The following is a 19,155-nucleotide window of genomic DNA, read 5'->3' as shown; positions in this document are numbered from 1 at the left end:
GCTGACTTCTCTTTGATAGTTTGAATGGCCGACAATGAATCACACAGAATTACTTCTTTCTTAAAACAATAGTTTCGCTACAGTAACTGTTTCAATGCTGTGTTTACTGCTTTAAGTTCTGGTTCATAATGTGTTGAGTTTGTGCCTAATGAAATGTAAAATGTCACATATGCTTCTGAAATCCCATTTTTCTCTATCAAAGATTCATATGTATACAGGGTGTATTACAATTGATAGCACAAACTGAAATGGTTGAAGTACACGATAATAGATGCAAAATATGCCCAGCAAACATGGATCCGTAAACAGCTTATTTGAGAAACAGATACGAATGTATGGTTACAAGTCGCCACTGATGGCTTCACTATACACATGAACACATGTACTTTTTCACTTCGTACACTAGATGTCATAGTCCCAGTTAATAACAAATAAAAACAAATTAAACCTTATGTGTCACTAGCAATACTGTTACTTGAAGGTGTTTCTACTCGTACATGTTACAATTACTATACACTCTTCCCTGATGACCTTGCATCTGGACGCAATACTGGACTCGTGTCCTCATTGAGTTTCGAATTCTTTCGAAGATCCCTGAATTATTTTTGGATTCTTGATTAGCATATACAATTAATTCTCTGCTCCAGTTCAACTGTGTCAATAGTAGTGCTATACACTACGCTTTTGAGGTGATTTCAGACACAAAAATCTGAAGGATTTAAATCAAGTTATCTTGGAGGCCAAGGTACAGGTCTGCATCGACCTATCCACCTTTGACAGTATTGGTGCATTAGATGTCATCTCACAGTAGCTGCAAAATGTTTCAGTGCACCATCATGCATGTACCACATACTCTGACGTTGCTGAAATGAAACATCCTTTAAGCAATCCTGGAAGATGATGCCACAGAAACCGAAGATACCTCCGTCCATCTACTTTGCATGGAAAAATATGCGGCCCAATGAGATGGTCATCTAGCACCTAATCACACATTTGATGAGAAACGTTGCTGATGTGGTGACTTATGAACAGCATGTGGGTTTACTTCACTCCAAAAATGAGAATTATGGTAATTAAAAATACCATCTTGAGTGAACCCCACTTCATTGGTAAATGAAATGTTACTTGCAAAACGAGGGTTGACTACACCTGTTGTTGCATCCTGACTAAAAGTCACTCTACGAACAAAGTCCAGAGTATTGAGACAATGTAAGCATTGAAGGTGGTAAGAGAACAGTGAATTGAGCTCTAAAATTCTCCACATACTATTGTGCTCAGGCACTTGTGTGGCAATTCTCCTCAACGAATTTACTGGATAATGTATACTGTGTCCAGCACCATATCCTCAACCTCAGACATAATGCTTGCAGGCCTATTTGCTCCCCTACCATATGCGGAGCTCCCATTTTCTCTGAGGTGTTGATGTACCCGTGTGAATATGTGACTTTAGGGGTGACTTAGATCAGGGTTAGCTTCTTGGTACAAGCATACAGCCTCCTGTGTATTGCCATTAGCTTTATCATAAATGAAATGCATATTCTCATACTCTTCGCTGCTGTAAGGTTGTTCTACGTTGACTACAGTACAGCACAACTGTCACTCCTCAGATAAGAGACGTGCCTGCTACAATAGTGCTTTTCAGACTGTTTACTGTATCTGTACTGTATAGTATGTTGGCAATGTTCAGTTTGTAAAGAAAGAGCAAAGCTTGGGCTGCTTCTAGTGCACAACAAGAAAAGTGTACAATATTTACAAATCAAAGTCAGTGGCAGTTCATAACCATACATTCATAACTATCTCGTAAACAGTTCATTTGCAGACCCATGTTTACCGAGCCTTTTCTTGCTTCTATTATCATGTACTTTCAATCGTTTCAGTTTGCACTATCAATTTTGATACACTCTGTGTATGTGTAGCTATTCAGGTTCTGGATATATGAAATGTATTCTTTCTAGAGCAAGGAGTCTTTGTGCACATTAGTGGACATTGTTATAGTGGAAAGATTTCAGGTTCAAGATTGAATTCATGTTTATGTTTAATTTGTGCGAATTTTTATAAAATCTTTCTTGACTTTAAATTTTTTTGAGGTGTTGTTGACTGGTCTTCGTATTTTTATTTTTTTGTACAGAATGAGGCTGTTTTGTTCTATGTTACTGTGTAATTAAGCGTTGTTAGTTAGAGCTTGCATGGTAAAGATAGGTGTGGATTTTGTTCCTCCTTAAATGATTCGGAGTTCTTGATTTTGTATCAATTCCAAATTACTTATAACAGATTTAGATGCAGTTACCATTACTTCGAAACTGTAGCGGAGTATTGGATTTATAAAGGTTTTATATGTTGTATTTAATGTGTGTCTTTAACTATTTCATTTAGAACTAGGCAACCTTTTAAGTACTGATAGACATTTTCTTCCTTTTTTTTTTTTTTTTAGCAATTTCTTCAGCATATTGATTCTAAGTTAATCTTTTATCAGTGTGTACCCACATTGTTGGTATATTATCTGTGGTGACTTCCTGGTCAATCTTAATACTGACTTAGGCAGTTTGTGACATAATGTAAACAAATGATAGCAAATTTTGTTTGTATTTATCGTTATGTTATTGTGAAGGCACCAATCTGACAATTTCTGCAGTGCAGTGTTCATTTTCTTGTTGATATCCTGACGATGTTTGTGCATAATTGAAGTCCATAACAATAGGTCATCAGTAGGGGGCGGATGTTGATGAAAAGTCATCTTATTTTTCACATTAGGATGATGCCTATTAATATAGAAATCCTTTCTATGTTAATACCAACGTAAAAAATTAATTTGTTATATTGCATTTTTTTACGTTTTTGAACTAATAGGTCATTTTTACATTTTTTGGTCATTTTTAATATTTTGAAGAACTTTTTAGATCATTTTGAATGCATTTTACTTCCTTGTTTAAATATAGGCCTGTTTAATCTTTTTCTAAGCAAACAGATGAGTAGTAGGCCCTACTAGTAATTACCTACTGAATAACAGTGAAGTTCGAATTTTATAGTTTTGGACAAACTCTAAAGTCCATCCCTCATTCCACTGAAGACTTCACCTCACACAACAGAATATAAAATGCTTGACAACAGTTTAGTTTAAGTGAGGGCTTTGACCGCTATTGTTCTTTTGTTGGTACGAGGGTGTCTTTAGAATTTATGTTTGGAAGGGGGAAAATTTTCACCATTTCCTGGACAATAGGACGTTGTGTCCTCAGTATGGTTCGTATGGGATGTACTACAGTAGACAGTATTTTAACACAAAGATAGCAAGAATGAACACTGCGACCTTGTCATTTACACTCCCCATCTAGAAGGTCTGTAAGAAAAGTGAAGAGCGAAATGAGGAGGAGACAGAGAATGAAGGTAATGACATGGACCACCCCTGACAGAAACACATTGTAAACCCTCATTAAAATCTATAGTTTTCCCTTAAAACTTTCATTTTGTTGCATGCTCTTTTCCTTTATCTTAGTCAAATTTCAGGAAGTTGCCTCCTCTCTCCGACATTTGGAGGGCAGTCATTGAAACAGGTGACTAATTTTTAAGAAGCTGTGGTGCGAGTATGGTGAATAATATTTAAATGTCATTTTATTTTAATTTCATGTCATTTTTCCATTATTTTAAGGGATTTTATTGATCATTTAAGTAGATTTTTAGGTCATCAACATCCGCCCCCTAGTCATCAGAATACAATGCTATACATAAACTATTTCAGTTCCGTCTGTAACTTATCCAATATTAATTTATTAAACTACAAAATATTGTCACATAATATAAAAGGACGACTTTTCGGCTTATATAAAAGTCATCTTCAGGTCAAATAGAATCACTTAAGAACACAATGTTATGGCAGATTGTAAGTATCATACACGTTGGTTATGTATGTTTTATGTATAAATCATACATAACCAACATGCAAAATGTAAAACACTATACCCTGCCATAACATTGTGTTCTTAAGTGATTCTATTCAACCTGAAGATGACTTTTATTTAAGTCATTTTATAATGTGACAATATTTTGTATTTTAATAAATTAATGTTGGGTAAGTTACAGAAGCAACTCAAATAGTTTATGTATATTATTTACTAAATTACCGGAAATAATATGTCAACAAAGGGCATACAATGCTGTTCTCATCCCTTCAACTTTTGTATCTCACTAGATAGATCATTTATCATTAATATTGTATAAAGAAGTACTTCAGACTGCACATTGAGGTAAGCCACATGAGTTTGCTTAAATCTTGATGTAACTCTTCCATATCATCTAGCACACACACATTGTGAAAAGAGAGTTGTAGAAAAATGTACGAATTCTAATGCAGATTTTTAGTTTGTGCATTTCTTTCCAATAATTTTAGATGCAACACTGAGTCGTAAGTCCCTCTGAAATCAATGAAGATAGCTAGTACTATTTTTCCTTTATTAAAAGAATCTTTTATGTTCTGGCTCACCAATACAGTTTGTTGTGAAATTGAATGACATTTTCTGAAACCTGCTTGTGTAGGATCAATTACATATTGTTTCTCCAGATACCAATTTAGTCTTCTATAATCATCCTTTCCATGATTTTAGGTAGGACATATGTTAATGATATGGGTCTGTAGCTCTCTGGTAGACTGGATGGTTTATCTGGATTAAATATTGGTATTATTAATGCTTTTCTCTATATTATCAGCACTGTTGTTTTCCATATTAATTAAAATTTGTAAACCTTTTCCATGACTACTGAGCCCAAGTTCATGATCATTTTGGGAGTAATTTTATCAGATCCAGGATTCTTTTAGGTTTTTAGCTGAGACAATGAAGTTTTCACTTGTGGCATTGAGAAATATGTCATTTCCTTCAGTAATAAAGTCATTTATTTTTATGCTGTTTCTTAAACTTTTTTTTTCATATGTTTAGCTACTTTATTTGAATTCGAAAACATAGAAGTGAAGGCATTTATCTTTTTGTTCATTTGTAAGGAGCTTATTTTCATAATATCACAGTTTAGTATATATAGTTGCGAAGCTCAATACTTACTAAATATGCAAACATAGACAATTGAAATATGCATCCATAGATAGTTGCTAGCCACCAGGATCGCTACTATCGCCTCATCACAGACTCTTTCCCTAGCAGACGATAAAATGTATTGTACTTTTGATATTGTGTTCTTTTGAAAAATTAACATCTTCCTTCCACTATTGAAATACGAAATACATAAGGTTTATATATTATTTTCATAAAGCATATATTATATTTTATAAACTCACCTTCCTGGATCTTTCGGAAGGATAACTCTGACCTCTTTTTCTTAGAATTTATAGTGCTACAAATGTCTCCTTGTCCCATATTATTATTCAAATTATAGTATTTTAACCATTTACAGTTATTACAACCGATAACGAACATTTCACAGTTTACACAACTTTTCACAACAATGCGAAATACGGCACAGTCAATGCCTTTTCAATCTAAACCAGGCCGTAATATATGTTTGGGTTTTCTATTTCAGTGTATGGAGCTCAGTGAATTATTATATTATAACTTTATTGCGTATCATAGCTAAGTTTTATTTAGTGTATTGTGTCCATAAGTTCCCTTTACTTCTTGTTGCATAATAGCCTATGTTGCAGAAATAATTACAAAACTGTGTTATTTTAATGTGAAGAGAATTTTACATGTTAACATAATCTTTTCGCATCAACATTTTAAGTTTAGAATGGAAGCTATTTTGAGGTTTAATAAAAAAGAATTTATATTGTGATTTAATATAGCACATCTACCTTCCTTAATAAAGACAGAAAATTTATCATACCACTCCTATGAAATTAGTGTACGTACGATTGTGTTACTTCGTCTCTTAGGTAGTAGATAAATACAATAATTCAATACTCAATTGTAGAATTAAAATACAGACAAATTGAATGTGCGGAGTATCATACATGACATTATGCTTAATTATAATGTATAATTGCGAATTTAGGAATATAAGATATAGTAAACATAACCTATAATATTTCCATATGAATGGCAGGGCATTGGAGACCACTAAAATTAGACAGAAAGGGGCAAGTAGGACAGTAAACATAACCTATAATTTTAACATATCTAAATATCCATGCAGTGCAACTGAAAATTATTTACTTGTGCATAAATGAATGTACAAGAATTTCGCAATATTTAATCGAAATAAAGGCAGGTATTACACATATGAACAATGTAATTTTCACAACAAAAATAATATTTCATCTTAACTCGCAAGTGATTTATGTCTGAAGTGTCTCATAGTCATTGTTTTAACTTTTATTAATGCAATTACACTACATTTTAGAGAAATATATGTTACTCTTTATGCATTCCAACTAATTTATATGGTTGAAACGCCGCAATTCGTGATCAGGTTAAGCGAGTTACATGGTCTGCCTTACGGCCTGTATTAGATCATGATGGCAGTGACACAGTCTATTGTTCCTAGTATTCACAGCGCTCCAAGCGGCTAGCAAGTATCGCGAGAAATGCAAAAAATCATCCAAGCTTCGCAACTGTATATACTAAACTGTGATAATATAATAAGGGAATTATTTTTCACTTGTTTTCTTGTTATTTATAGCTGCCAAGAAATTATACAGGGCTTTCATTTCAAAACTTCCCAGTCTAAATAACTAATTATTTAAATTGAATTCAATTTAAATAAAAAAACACTTCAATTCAGATATTGAGGGGGAAGTCTGAAACCAGGCTTAATTGCATTTCAGATTTCATCCCCATCCCCTCGCCACCCCTACTTTGAAATTTCAAATGGCACCCCAATATTTTTATACTTAAATATGAAAGAGCATTCAATTGTTTATACACTTCTTTCATTTATTTCACATCTTTTGTTTTATAGCGTTGCCTGGCAACCTCAATTGTTGTTACTGTTGATTAGAGCTGAAGCTACAAATACCACTGAACATTTCTTGTAATAGTTGTGTTCGTGTATTAAATTGTTGTAAAATGGTGTATACCCTTCAAGAGAGAACAGAAATCATATTTATTTATGGAGCTGAAAACCGTTGTGCTCATAGAACTGCTAGAGTTTTCAACGAGAGGCATCCTGAGAAAAACGTAAGTCACTGATATGTCATAGATCTAATATGGAAGTTTGAAGAAACTGGTTCTGTGTGCAATAAAGCAAATGGCCAACCTAGAAAAATCAATGAAACTTCGCAGATTGAAATACTAGGTCATTTCATCAATGAACCATCACCTCCATTCCAAAAGTAGTTGCTGTAACAAACATTTCGGTTGTTCCAAACATAAAGTGATGAAAATGAACAAATTTTTCCCCTACAAAATACTAAGTCACCAACAGGTCCGCAAAGACGATTTTGATAGAAGAGTAGAATTTTGTGAACAGATGTCTCAGAAAATTGAAGATGATTCAAATTTGACACAAAATATTTGCTTTAGTGATGAAGCAACTTTTTTCTCATATGGGTTTGTCAACAAACACAATTGTAGGTACTGGGACACTGAAAATCCTCATGTGTTTCATGAAGATAATAAACATTTTCCTCAGAAGATCAATGTGTGGGCTGGAATTTTTTGAAATGATATTGTTGGACCAATTTTCATTGAAGAATACCTGACTGGAGAATTGTATCTGAACATAGGTATTGCAAAATGTAATTGATCCATTTATCACACTGTCGCTAGAGAACCAAGTCAATGAAGGAAACCTGGTATTGGATGAACAAAATTTGCATTTTCAACAGGACAGAGCTTTCCCACACTATGCAGTACCTGTGCAACAATGCCTGGATAGAAGATTTCCTCGAAAATGGATTGGTAGAGAGATGCTGTAGAATGGCCAGCGAGATCTCCAGACCTGACGCTACTTGACTTCTTCCTATGGGGTCATTTGAAATTAGTTGTTTATACTCCTCCACCTGAGAATATTCAAGAACTGAAAAATATAATAACCCAAGAATGTAATCGGATTAGTAAGGAAACATACCAAAACGTTCGTGAGGAGTTCCAAAATAGATTGTATTACTGTTTAACCAACAATGGAGCACATTTTGAACACTTGATCTAATGCAACATAAACTGTTTCTCGCCAGGTTGCCAGGAAAAAGATGTGAAATAAATGAATGAGGTGTATAAACAATTGAATGCTCTTTCATATTTAAGTATAAAAAAAAGGGCTGCCATTCGAAATTTCAAAGTGGGGATGGCTGGGGGAGTGAAATCTAAAATACAATTAAGACTAGTTTCAGACTTACCCCCTCAATATCTAAACTGACGTGTTTTTTGTTTAAATTGAATTCAATTCGAATTAGTTATTTAGACTGGCAAGTTTTGAAATGGAAGCCCTGTATATCTTTTTACTATCTTTTCTATAATCTATAGATTACAGGAATTTGTGAAAAGCATTTATCTTAGAGACTGTTAATTCTTTTCTAAATTTAGCAGCAATTTTATTCCATTCCTGTATATCAGATGAATTTGAACTTTTCTCTCCTTCAATTTTGGCTTCCTCCTTTTTATTTTTTAGAGCAGAGTTTTTGTCCCGAAAGTTTGAATTTTCTCACTTTTCCTCTTGGTATAAATTTACAAGTTGATTTCAAAATGGACTTGCAGAAATGGTTGTATACTTTATCTGGTCATTGATTTTCTTGGATATTGACATATACCATTTCTTTATCAAGATCTTACTTAAACCTACTCCAGTCAGTTTTCTTGAAATTCCAAGAGCATTTAGTGTTATCATAATCACTTTGTTTTGTCTGAGGTTTTATTGTGGTAATTTTCATCTTATGATCTCTTTCTGAGTCATCATAGGATGACAAGATTCACATCGATAGAAAAGAGGTCACAAAGCTTCAAAAAGGAGGACACTGTTCGAAAAAAGAGGACAGATAATATGTATTTAGATTTAGGCTTAGGCCTATATTTTACTTTAAATTATGTCAATATTTTTATTTTATTATAAAATATTTACAGTACAGATTTAGGTTTTATATCATACTTAAAAGTATTTTAATATCTATTTTATTACAAAATAATTATGATAAAACTTGATAACTGTTTTACAATTAGCTACATATGAAAGTCAAGGGAACTATAATTATTGGAGAGGACAGAGAGTATATTCGTCAATGTTACAGACAAATTACTTTAAAAAAAGCCGTAAAATCAGATAATTTCAAAATATCAGACATACAAGTTACGAAAAGAAGGGCATTTCTTGATTTTTTTTTAAATTTGTCCAAACTCTGAACAAAGGCCTAAAAAGGAGGACATGCCCAGACAAAAGAGGATGTCTGGTCACCCTAAGTTATCCATTATTATTCTTGTAGGCTGTAGAATGATATCAGATGAAACCACAGTAAGATCTGGGTTTTAGTTCCATTATTGTGCAAGTAGTTAAAGTCTCCTTTCTTGTATAAGAGTTCAACAGTTTTAGATCCAAATATCCTGGAGTTATTTTCGACAGTAAGTTAACATGGAGTAACCATCTATACTAATAATAAATCTGTAGCCGAAATTTTTCTGGTAATTTTGATTTTCCAGAAATAATTGGTCCTAACATATATAATTAACCACCCTGAAACCGAAAATCGCTTTTTTGACATTTTTGTTTGTATGTCTGTCTGTCTGTATGTATGTTATCTTTTCACGCGATAATGGCTGAATGGATTTAGATGAAAATTGGAATATAAATTAAGTTCGTTGTAACTTAGATTTTAGGCTATATGGCATTCAAAATAAATTATTTAAAAGGAGGGTTATACAAAAGTTTCTTTAAAAATAATTTGCGATAAGTTTTATTCCTTAAAAAATTTTGATAGGACTGATATTTAATGAGATAAATGAGTTTTAAAATTAAAATAACTGCCATCTAAGGACGTGTAATGAATTAAAAAACAAATGACTTCGTCTATAAGGGGCCTTGGACAGCAACAATCGAAAGCTATGAAAGATAGCCTACAGAGAATGTTTCTGTGTTTGTATGAAGTAATATCGGAAGCAAAATTAACAGATTTGTATAATTAATTATTATTTCACCATTGGAAAGTGTAGTTTCTCTAGATGGACATAATGCTATAATGTTATTACAGTAACTTCTGATATGATATGATATGATATGATATGATATGATATGATATGATATGATATGATATGATATGATATGAGATATGATATATGATATGATATGATATAATATAATATAATATAATATAATATAATATAATATAATATGTAATATTATATAATATAATTTAAGTTATTTGAAGGGTTCACAACCATAGTGGGCCAAGCGCCGTTTACTGAATACGTAGAAAACAAGGGTTAAAATTAAGTTATTACCATAATTCAATGGAAACCTATAACAAGTAAAATAAAATATACACATTAAATCTAAATGATGTCAATCTTCATTAAACTATGGTTGCATGTAATAAAAATTAAGAAACAGGTTAAAGGAATTGTCATTGCACCAAATGAGTGTCTCTGGACCAAAATGATCGCAATTTAATTATTTGGATGCAATTTAAATTAAGTAACATATTAAACGATTTATCCTTCTATCAACACAAATGTTCCCTGGATCAAACGTCCTATTTTAATTATGTAATTACTTTATATTTATTTCCAATGGGTGCAGCGGAGCACACGGGTACGGCTAGTTTGAAATAAATTTCTGAAAAAGCTCGTAAAAGATTCTTCCTTCTGAAAAGACTAGCAGGAAAGAAATGGGGATGCTCTAGAAATACTTTGAACACTACATACAAAATGTTTATACAGCTAGTGCTGACATACTGCGGAGAAATTTTAATTACTTCACCTTTCATAAACAAAATAGAACATAGATCTAGATTCATTTTCCGGGCTGAGAGGCCGTGGTCTATTGGTAGGTGATGCCTCAGGTACGCCGAGAAGAGTCTTGCGACCTCGGATACCACTCCACTGAAGATGTCTGCTGTAGTTGCAGACGAAACGTCTGGTATAAAACCTACCAATAGACCACGGCCTCTCAGCCCGGAAAATGAATCTAGATCTATAGACTCCGGCCGTGAAAGCCTACACTGCAAAATAGAACATGTTCAAAACCAAGCTCTCAGACTCATTACTGGTGGAATCAAGACAATTCCAATAGATTCTATGAGATTCCACACTAATATTAACAACATCAAAATGACAATAGAAGAAAAAGAACTGATCCAATATGAAAAAACTTATCAGATTACCAGAAAACAATTGGCATTCATACAGCCCTCTCTGTAGATTAAAAACTCAAAAAAGTTTCATATCCATGGTTCAAGAATTAAAACAGAAAATCAACATCCCGAATTTAAAAGAAAACTTACATATTAAACCAAACCCTTTAACTCTATTAGATATAGAGTATAATCTAAATTTAACAGAAGAAATTCTGAAATCAGAAGTAAACACTGAAATAACGAAACAATTGTCTTTAGAGACAATTAATATTAGGTACCCTCCACAAAACTGACTTCATTTATACACCGGCGGATTCTTGATCTCCAAGGAATGAGGTGCAGGTGCAAGTGCAGGTGTTACGTGCTGTCTCTTCACACTTTATAGATCTCTTGGATAGGGAACAACAAGTTTTGATGGAGAAATCATTGCAATAAGTGAAAGTCTCAGGAATCTTCTATATCACATCAATAAATTTAAGAATGCAGTTATATTGTCAGACTCCAAAGCAGCTATTCTATCAATAGTCTTTAGACATACACCTTCATCTCAAACAGCAGAAATAACTAAAATGCTCTCTCAATTAATAACATTCAACAAAAGAATAAATTGTATTCCAATGGATACCATCCCATTGTGGAATCCTAGGAAAAGAGAATGCGAATGCTTTAGTAAAGAAGGGTGGCACTTCTACTTACAGACCTGTTACTAAATCTACGTATGCTCTGTGAAAAGATTTATTAAATCTACATACTTAGACTTCAACGAAAGAATTTTGATAACACAATCTCAAGGGAAAAAATGAAACTCTCTGCATCATAATCCACAGTTAATTCCCAATTTACCACACAAGTCATCTGTAGCTCATTTAGATTGGCAACGAGCCACAACTGTTTGGCCAAATACCTGCATAGAATTTGAATATATCAGTCCCCTAACTGCCCATTGTGCAACTCAAATCAAGAAATGGACTCGGAATACCTCAAAATCTCTGCTTCAGTGACTGGCCATGACAAAATCTTTGAAATATATTGGAGTGCAAGAGGATAAATGACTTTGTCAAATGCCTAGTTTTAGAAAACAACAGATGCAAAAAAATCCCAGTAGTGTAGTTTCACCTGAACTACTATCTGTGTAATTTCACTCAGCTGAATGTTCACTGAAATCGCCAAAAATTATAGTTTTGGAAGTTATTAAAAAAATTCCTAAGTCTGGTTGTTTGGAGGGTTGTATATTCCATATATTTTGAAATTATAATTATCTTCATATACATCCAGCTTTATTTTTTCTGCTTTATTCACTGATGTCATTTCCTTCACTATTCCAAATTTATTAATTTTTTTATTTATGAGTTGCTATGAAGATTTCATTGGCAACTCGTCATGATTTGGGAATAATTATTAAGTTGAAAAAAAAATTAATATCTCCTCAGTTGAGTTGCTCTAAATAAAGTCCCAAAATGAGTATGGAAGGCGAATTCTTTTTAGTACTTCAAAATTGGATAATGAAATAATTCAAATGTTTGAAAATTTTGCAAATAAGTCACTGTTTCTTCTCAACTCAACTCAACTCAATTTATTAGTATCCACACCCAAACATCAGCAAATATTTCTACACACATAATGCTGTACACAAATATGATTTTTAACTAATATCATAGTCTAGTATATACAGTCACAAAGCTTGAATTGTGAGGGTGCTAGGAACAATAGACTGTGCCGGTACTATTTCGCATTGTCTGTAAAGAGGCAATATTAGCGATCCCAGTGGTTAGCAACTATCTATGGATGCATATTTACTACATATTGAGCTTCGTGACTATATATACTAGACTGTGCTAATATGTTCACACTCTTACTGTGATGACATCTGTTATCAAGAGTTGGAAACAAAGTAATGGTGGGCTACGACAAAGGCTTTTATCTTTATTCATTATCTCATGAACCAGACCTGGATTCCTAGGTTCCAACCTATTCTGTTGCTATCTCGTTACCCTCGAAATATCACTTTTCCTTTCTCTTTCGTTTTATGTATCAACAAATAACATACTTCAATTTTATAGGGCCTAAAAGCACCTATTTCGTAGGTTAGGAACCAAAACTGCCTAGTTTGCTTGTCAGAACCTACACAACTTAATTAGTGGTATTTAATCAATCTGTATTTTTTTCATTTTAAAGTAACTGTGGAACTCGCTGAAATAGTATTGTTGTTCACTGTAGCATAAATAACTTATTGTAGGCGACGTTCTTTGAAAGGTAAGCTGTACAGACACAGAAACAAAACTTGGGCCAGAGTTTACTGAGCATACGCAGTACATTATAACTGGTACTGAGTTTCCTGAGCATGTGCAGTATGCTACAACTGGAACTGAGCTTACTGAGCATGCGCAGTATATTACAAATGAAACTGAGCTTACTGAGTATGCACAGTATGTTTTAACTGGAACTGAGCTTACTGAGCATGCGCAGTATGTTTTAACTGGAACTGAGCTTACTGAGCATGCGAAGTACGTTATAACTGGTACTGAGTTTCCTGAGCATGTGCAGTATGTTATAACTGAACTTACTGAGCATGTGCAGTATGTTACAAATGAAATTGAGCTTACTGAGAGTATGCACAGTATGTTTTAACTGGAACTGAGCTTACTGAGCATGCACAGTATGTTACAACTGGTACTGTGTTTCCTGAGTATGTGCAGTATGCTATAACTGGAACTGAACTTCCTGAGCATACGCAGTATAACTGGAACTGAACTTACTGAGCAAGCGCAGTATGTTATAACTAGAACTGAGCTTACTGAACATCTGTAATATGCTGTAACTGGAACTGAGCTTACTTAGCCTGTGCAGTATGCTATAACTGGAACTGAACTTCCTGAGCATGCACAGTATGCTATAACTGGAACAAACTGAGCATGCGCAGTATGTTATAACCAGAACTGAACTTACTAAGCATGCCCAGTATGCTATAACTGGAACTGAACTTCCTGAGCATGCACAGTATGCTATAACTGAAACTGAACTGAGCATGCATAGTATGTTATAACCAGAACTAAACTTACTAAGCATGCCCAGTATGCTATAACTAGAACTGAGCTTACTGAGCATGCACAGTATGCTATAACTGGAACTGAACATACTGAGCATGCACAGTATGTTATAACCGGAACTGAGCATACTAAGCATGTACAGTATGCTATAACTGGAATTGAATTTCCTGAGCATGCACAGTATGCTATAACTGGAACTGAACTGAGCATGCGCAGTATGTTATAACCGGAACTGAACTTACTAAGCATGCCCAGTGTGCTATAACTGGAACTGAGCTTACTGAACATGCACAATATGCTATAACTGGAACTGAGCTTACTGAGCATGCGCAGTACGTTATAACTGATAGTGAGCATGCACAGTATAACTGATACTGAGTTTACTGAGCATGTGCAGTACATTATAACTGATACTGAGCTTACTGAGCTTGCACAGTATGCTATAACTGGAACTGAGTTCACCGAGCATGTGCAGTATGTTATAACTGGAATTGAACTTAATGTGCATGTGCAGAATGTTATGTTATAACCGGAACTGAGTTGAGCAGTGCAGTAGGTTATAACTGGAACTGGGCTTACTGAGCATGTGCAATATGCTATAACTGGAACTGAGCTTACTGAGCGTGCACAGTATGTTATAACTGGAACTTGGAAAATTCAGGTGGCTCAAATGTTGTTTCTGTGTCTGTAGAATGCTGTGACAATGTATAGTCTGTATTGACGTCGATTAAATTTTTAAAAAGGCACATGTTACAGTTTTTTTTTTTAAATTTTAGTAGGTTATTTCACGACGCTTTATCAACAGCTTAGGTTATTTAGCATCTGCACATGTTACAGTCATATGTGCACAACGACATGATCATGATATGGGCAAAGAATAGCCACTGCCTCTTCACCTAAGGTGTGAGAAGTCTGATCCGTTATCGTTCAGTAGTGGGCTAGTAATACAAACTTCAATATTATTATTTGTACAATATGATTCAGTTTGGTGAATTTAATGGATTTTTTATTAAGAATGGACCCTTCAATTGAGCTAACTGAATTATACTGTACGAATAGCAATTCATTCTCACAGTAGACACTTCTTGAGGATTCATATGAGGAGGTTTTACTTCTGAAAATGTGTCAAAATATTTCATTGTTCAGTATCATATTGTTAGGAGCACTAATTGGATGGTGACATGCATTAACCAGCTATGTGACATTCTGTTAGTTTCCAGAAAAACGTGTTAGAATATTTTGAAACATTTTTAATCCTGGAGACATATATTTAATTTTTGTGGAGTTGATAACCACAAATATAATAATGTTTCATGTACTGATTCATATTAGTGAGTTATACGCACTATTATAGACGATATTTCAATATCGTACTTAGTCGAAATAGAAATGATTGCATTACAGTTACACATCAATCAGTTAAGCAGCAAGATACAGCACTTATATTGTTGATGCATATTACTGTGGCACATTTTGATACACATCAGCCATTTAAGAGCCGAGAAAGAGGTGTATATACTTAGGTATATAAACAATTAATTAATTCTCAAATATATTTTAATAGTGCAATAAGCTTCATACAAAGTAACTGGAACAATAATACTGGTACGGCAAATTGTGAACAATGTTATAGTAACAAACATTTGATAGCTTACAAGTGACATATTTTCCGATATATTTTCCGAAACTTCTACACTATACTCTAATGAACTGTAAACTTCATTTTTCTGAATTTCCACTAAACAAAACAACATAATCGTAATGGAATGTAATTACTATCAGTTTTAAATAACACGAAATCCAACATCAATGACATTTCCAGTGAGGCACCAATTGGGCTGTTCTGCATAAGTAATTTTATTCAACCCACTTTGCGCTAAAGGTGATGTCAGTATGTGCATCACTTGTAACTTATTCTTTTTATGATGAACTTATCTCTTATTGCTTTCATCCTGCCTTGGGTATTGCATTGGTGTGTCATTTGAGGACCTTGACCTTGACAGAGCTTATCGTGCTATGCGACATCAGCTTTTGTTTAGAGGAGGAGAAAGAACATGCTGAATTAAAAGATATGAGTAATTAAATGTTGTCTGTATATACTACTTCTGAAGAAAATGTATGAACATAAAGTGAAAATGTTAAATATGATTTTTTTTTTTTTTTTTGTAATTATCTTCAATTCCAGAACGTATAAATCTCTTAAGAAATGCTAGACATTCAAGAGAATAAATGCAGACATGATGGACTATTATTGCCTAGTTACGAAATTTCTTAAGAACTCGCCCGTGATCCAAAACAGTTCAGTGACGGAGAAACAACAAAGAGATGCATGATTAAAGCTGCCAAATTAATCTGTTGACGTGAAATAAATGATTCTAGAGTATTACGATGCACTGGCGCACTCCTAAATCTGACACTGATTGCATTAACGATTACAATAAGGTGGCACAGGTCACAGTGCATATTTCCCATTCTACTCTGCCCTCCTAGTAAACATAGTACAGACCAATGCATATTCTGTGCCTCACATAACGGAAAATTATGTCAATTTATACATAATAATTGCACTGTTACATACCTGTAATCAGCTGGAAGTTACTTCTTCAGTTCTAGGGAGATTCTTAATTATGGCTACAATATTTTGTGCTCAGCTTGTCATTATTAGTTTACAAATTTGTACTCCAGTCACTAGACTTCAATATTTATAATATTAACAAAGTAATTACGATCTTCTACATGACCTTATCCAAGTAATAAACTCCACAATTGAAAGTATGTAAGAGATGCATTAACAATGTAAGCGCCAGGAACATACTACTTAGATGCTTGATTCAGAACTACATTGAGCATTTATAAAGATTTAGGTGCATGGCCGTTTGATACTAAACTTGCAATCTCGGATTCGAGAAACAGAGCATACATTTTTCTTTAATAAAGGCATATTTCAAGGAAGGGCGACAAAAGAGTGCATACATTTAGTTTATCCTCCAGTACGACAGGTGGCATCAAAATCTCAATTTTGAAAAAAGTGGCGCTTAGCCAGTTGATGCATATTGCTGTTCAATTAAATGAGTGGTTTGCATTTGTAATAACTTAATAAAGATACAGTGCTGTAAACATAATAGACTATTAATATGTATTAATATTGGTAAATGGTTTCATAAAATGTCATCACCACGTGAATCACCAGGCTATTTTTCAGACTAACAGGGGGATAACATTAGTAGCAAAAGAACTAGCTAGATATAGAATAGACTTTGTGAGAGTAGAGGAAGTTAAGTTAGATGAGAACGGCATAACACAAATAGAAGATTACTTGTTGTATTATGGGGAAGGAAATGATAATCACCAATTAGGAACAGGATTCTTTATTCATAAAAGAGTAAAGTCAGCAGTAAAAAAGGTCGAATTTATCAGTGATAGGTTATCGTATTTAGTACTTAAGGGTAGATGGTGTGATATCGTAGTTATAAATACTCTCTTACAGAAGAGAAAGACAACCATGTAAAGGATAGCTTCTATGAGGAATTGGAACACATTTTTGATCAGTTACCTAGATATCACATGAAAATTTTATTGGGAGATTTCAATGCTAAAGTAGGATGGGAGGATACTTTTAAACCGACTATTGGAAAAGAGAGCCTACACGTAACTAGTAATGATAATGGAGTTAGGTTAGTCAACTTTGCCAAGTCAAAAAATTTAATTGTCAAAAGTACAACATTCCCCCATAAGGATATACATAAATATACCTGGACATCTCCAGCTGGATTGACACATAACCAGATAGATCACATCTTATAGATAAAAGAAGACATACTAGTATAGTAGACATTCGAACCTTCAGGAGGGCAGACTGTAATTCTGACCATTACTTGGTAATTGGAGAACTAAGAGAAAGACTATCAGTAGCCAAGCGAGTAGAGAAACAAGTTAATATTAGAGGAGTCAATATTCCGAAATTAAAGAACGAGGAAACTAAACAACATTATCAGGTCGAAATTTCAAATAGGTTTGCCGTATTAGCAAGTTCCGACAAAGTTGAGGAAGAGTTAGATGTTAATAGCGTGTGGGAAAATATCAGGGATAATATCAAAATTGCAGCTGAGCAGAGTGTAGGTTATTATGAAACAAAGAAAAAGAAACTGTGGTTTGATGAAGGTTGTTGCATGGTAGTAGAAAGAAGGAAACAGGCAAAATTGAAATTATTACAGGTTCCAGTTGAGGCAAATAGAGATAATTATAAAAGACGGGAAGCAAATCATACACTCAGGAATAAAAAGAGAGATTACTTGAAGGTAAAACTGAATGAGGTAGAAACAAATAGTAAAAATAAAAACATTAGAGATTTATATAAGAGCATAAACGAATTTAAGAATGTATATCAGGCAAGGGTAAAAGTGATCAAGGATGAGAATGGTGACTTGCTTGCAGAGTCTCATTCAATCCTGAACAATGGAAAAACTATTATGGGCAACTACTAAACATACATAGGCCATGCATTATATTCTTCACCTGACATAATTAGGAACATTAAATCCATATGAAGGGTACACGGGAAAAACGATCAAGGTCCATCAAAAATCGAAATTGAGTTAATAATGCTATCTTATAGTGGAAAAGAAGTACTATCATGTGGTCTAGCTAGTAATAAGAAATCATCGTTCTTGACATTCCACTACGTCAATTTCTATTAAATACACACATAACAAAGTATTAGGTGCTTAAACTTTAAAATTGGTTTTTCTCGAAACTTTCTAAAATGGACCTTGATTGTTATTCCCGTGTACCCTTCATATGTTTGAGATGGGCAGGCATATAGCACATATGGTCGAATCCAGAAATGCATATAGAGTGTTAGTTGGGAGGCCGGAGGGAAAAATACCTTTG

At 33.8% G+C, this 19,155-nt stretch overlaps 1 protein-coding gene across 5 annotated transcripts in view; it reads right to left on the bottom strand.

Moving 5' to 3' along the window:
- hrg (poly(A) polymerase hiiragi) overlaps positions 1–19,155 on the bottom strand; it is a 136,393-nt gene that overhangs the window by 99,666 nt on the left and 17,572 nt on the right. The gene's annotated exons all lie outside the window — the stretch shown is intronic.

Source organism: Periplaneta americana, chromosome 3 (assembly GCF_040183065.1).
Source record: "Periplaneta americana isolate PAMFEO1 chromosome 3, P.americana_PAMFEO1_priV1, whole genome shotgun sequence".
NCBI lineage: Eukaryota > Metazoa > Arthropoda > Insecta > Blattodea > Blattidae > Periplaneta > Periplaneta americana.
This window is presented reverse-complemented; position numbering and strand designations above follow the sequence as displayed.